The sequence below is a fragment of the Lolium perenne genome, chromosome 4, assembly GCF_019359855.2.
Source record: "Lolium perenne isolate Kyuss_39 chromosome 4, Kyuss_2.0, whole genome shotgun sequence".
In the NCBI taxonomy this organism is placed as follows: Eukaryota; Viridiplantae; Streptophyta; class Magnoliopsida; order Poales; family Poaceae; genus Lolium; species Lolium perenne.
This window is the reverse complement of record NC_067247.2, coordinates 202,719,252-202,722,940: the sequence shown is the minus strand read 5'-3', so window position 1 is coordinate 202,722,940 and position 3,689 is coordinate 202,719,252. Positions and strand designations below refer to the sequence as shown.

The 3,689-nt window shown below is 53.4% G+C and overlaps 1 long non-coding RNA gene across 1 annotated transcript; it reads left to right on the top strand.

Annotated features, from left to right (window-relative positions):
• Positions 1-1,702: 1,702 nt before the first annotated feature.
• LOC127295132 (uncharacterized) lies at positions 1,703-3,154 on the top strand. Its single transcript, XR_007847563.2, has 2 exons — positions 1,703-2,048; positions 2,749-3,154. It is a non-coding gene; the product is annotated as an uncharacterized lncRNA (long non-coding RNA).
• Positions 3,155-3,689: the final 535 nt, after the last annotated feature.

Below are 3,689 nucleotides of genomic sequence, written 5' to 3'. Positions count from 1 at the left end.
GTATGCACAAGTCCAGTTCTGGTCTGGCCAAACTGTGCACAGTACCGGTGTCAGGGTATCTCCAGCGACACGACGCAAACGGACGCTGAGCGACCGTTTTCGTCCGCCGTGGCTCCAGCGGGGCGACGCAAAGTGACCGGGTCGTCCGCGGAGACGCAAACCTGACCCAAATATGCGTCAGGTTTGCGTGACGCTCAGCGGTCGCGGAATGTGTCCGCGTTGGGTACATCCGGGCCCGGTCGGCAGTGACTAGGTAAGCAAAAGATTTTTGTCATTAATATTGATTGGCCAAAAGGACCATCTTTACAGAGATGGTTAGTCGAGTTAACCTAAAACTACAACGGCCGTACCTACTCGCCGTCGCGCGGCCTACACCGGCCTCGGTTACTCGCAGTCGCGCGCCCTACTACTGGCCACCGGAAGGGCCGGCGGCGTCGTCGAAGCGGGAGCGCTTCGCGCACTCCGCGCGCCGCGCACGCAGGCGACTGGACATCTCGTCCTGCCGCCTGCGGCGTTCGACGGCCTCGGCCAGGCGCTGTCCCACGTGGCCGTCGCCAGGGCCTCCTCCGCCGCCGCCGGGCCTACTCCTCCTCCTCCGCCGCCGGACCGCCGCCTCCGCCGCCCGGGCCTCCTGGACCGCCGCCGCTGCCGCCGCCTGGACCGCCGCCTCCGCCGCCCGGGCCTCCTGGTCCGCCGCCGCGTCCTTGTTTGCCTGGACCGCCGCCATGTCGGCGACGAAGCGGGCCCTGTCCCTAGCCGCCGCTGCCACCGCTTCGTCCCTGGCGGCGATGGCGGCCTCCAGCTCGCGGTTCTCCTGCTCGACCCGCGCGGGAAAAGGGCCCCTACGCCGGAGCGAGTCCAGGTCGGAGCACGGTAACCCCCGAGCCATGGCCATCGCATAGCCGTGGGCTTCCTCCTCCTCCACCCAAGCTCGACGGCGCTCGGGCGTCCCGGCCCAGGGACTCGAAGGACGCGAGCTCCGCTGCTCGTCGGCGCACTCGAAGCGCATGGGCACGGGGACGTCGTCGTCCGCGATGCCGTGGATGATGGCGTCGGCCGGAGGGGCCGCGATGGCCGCCCGCGCCTCCGCGAGCTCGGCCCTGGCGTCGGCGAGCTCGGCCATGGCGTTGGCGATCTCCGCCCTGGTCGCCGCGAGGCGCCCTTCCGCGCGCTCTGCCGCCTCCGCGACCTCCGCCTCCTCCGCCGCCACCTCCAGGTCCAGCTGCTGGGCCTCAACGCCGGCGGTGGCTACCTCCTCCTCCTCCTCCGGGTGGAGCTAGCGGCACATGTGAACAACGTGCTCCCAATTCATGTGGTCGGCCATGGATGGATGGTAGCTTGAGGTGTGCCCGTCGCCCCCGCCGGTGTCCACCATATATAGCCACGGCGGGGCGGGAAACGGCGTTGGCGCAGGCGTTTCCGGCGCGCGAACGCCGGCGAAACTTGCCAATGTATTGGGCAAGCGCGAAACGACCGTCGTCGCGCGAAACGATTAATCGCGGCGGCGATCTCGACGGGGACGTAAAACGCCATTAGCGAGCTTGACGCTGTCCCCGGTCAAAAAATGCGTCGGCACCACTGGAGGTATCCAAAACGCAAACGGTCGCCCTGGACCACATCGCGTCCGCTGGCCGACGCAAACGGACATTTCGGACGTCCCAAATGCGTCGGCCTGCTTGAGATTCTCAGGATAGAACGCATAGTGGATTGTACCATGAGCAAGTCCTTCTCCCATATGTTCTCCTCTGTCTCCCATCTGACGCTGAACCCAATCCTCCCGGTCGACTCCCCCGCCAGCGTCGACACAGTTCCCTTCTCTCAGTCCACTCCTCCGCCGGCGCCGAACCCCTCTTCTCCTTCCCCCATCTCAGTAATCTAACCTCAAAATCGAATTCTTGAGCTGGGAGCGAAAGCGACGACATGATCTCTTCTCCGACCGGCGGCGGATCCGTAGCAGCGCTTGGCAGTTCCCTTTTTGGCATTCCCCTGTTACCGGGACCCTAAGGTCCCCGACCCCAGCACCATCGCCATCATGGACGGCTTCCTCTGTAAGTTTCCTCATTGTCGTCTTCCTCTGCTGCTCCTAGTAGGAGGAGAATTTGATGTGAAAACGGAAGAAGTATTGCATTTTTTTTTTAACAAGTAAGAAGTATTGCATTTGAAGTTCTTATGGTGGTAATGATTGGTGTGTTCGTGGCAATGCTAGCTAGTAGCTAGGAAAACTATCTGCAAAGTCAGTTTATTGTTTTCTTTAAGTGAAAGGCAGGATCTCTCCGCCGTTTGATAGGAAGAAACATGTTTTTGGTCTAATATAATCATACAAAATACATTTGCAATAAGAGTACTATCCTATTTAAACCGTGATTATTCTTAATACTCATAGATATACTGCTAGAGAAAGCACTTCCTGAGTACTATTTTGGATCTATTATAATCATACAAAACATTCAAAAACATTGTGGTTTGAGATACTCCTGCAAATCCATTTTTCTTGTTCCTCCATGCTTCTTATGCTCCAAAGTACTCCCAACTTTTTTCCTTTGCAATGTTCAGTATGTGTCCTGATCAAGATAAATCTTCCCTGTTCTAAAAAAAGGTACTCCCTCTGTTCATAAAAGGATGTCTTAACTTTATCTACATTTGGATGTATTTAGACACTGGATCCAAATTTAGTTAAATCTAAGACATCGTTTTATGGACGAAGGGAGTATGTGCTAATCAGTTTGGGCAATGGGCGGTTCTATGCAGGTACGAAGAGTGCTTTGATGGACGTGTTATGAGCTCATGAATTTTATCCCGAGAGTATGAAATCCGAGAATGAATGGCTTGATATCCTGTATTTCGGTTCGTCGATGCACATAACTGTTGCCCATAATCAATTGCTCCGTTTCAAAAATTAGGTTCAATAGCTATAAATCTTTGTCATTGTCATGCATTGGATGAGCAAGGGGCAAACATCTATAAGCAGGCAGTTCATTTAAATATCTATAAAGGAGACCAATTTGCAAAGTGAAGTATGTTAATGTTCATATGTTTTATAGCGCATGTAAATGTATTTATTTGACCAGTAGTTTAATACAATACTAAGCATCTGCTATTTTCTACTTATGCTCAAGGAATTAAAGGAGATCTTAATATGACAATCCATACTGAAGTTAAGCTTGCTGGTTGATTCAACTAAAATTCAGTTCACTAGTAGGAAAAAGCTTATAGTTGGGATGCTATTCTGTGGCGCACTGATTTTGCGTGCCAAAGAATTTATTTATGTCGCGCACCAGTGTGCGCCACAGAAATAGCGTATTTTTTTGGCACACCTCAATCATATGCGCCACAGAAATAAGGTGAGCCTCACACCCAACCATTGGTTTCACTATTTTTGTGGCGCACAAAACCACGTGCGCCACAAAATTAATACATTCTGTGGCACACCACCCTGGGTGCGCACAGAAATAAGCTTTCGGTGGCGCACGTGGGATGGTGCGCCACAGAAAATACACATTTCTGTGGCGCACATAAGTTTCATGCGCTACAGAAGTTTTTGTTGCTCCCCACACAACTCCGCCCCCCGATCGCCTTTTTTAGCTTTGTAAAGTACAAAAGAAATAGATAGAAATTTCAAAAAATAAAATCCTTAGAGGTGCCCATGTATTATGTCATCTAGTACCACTGAAAATTAACAAACATGAATT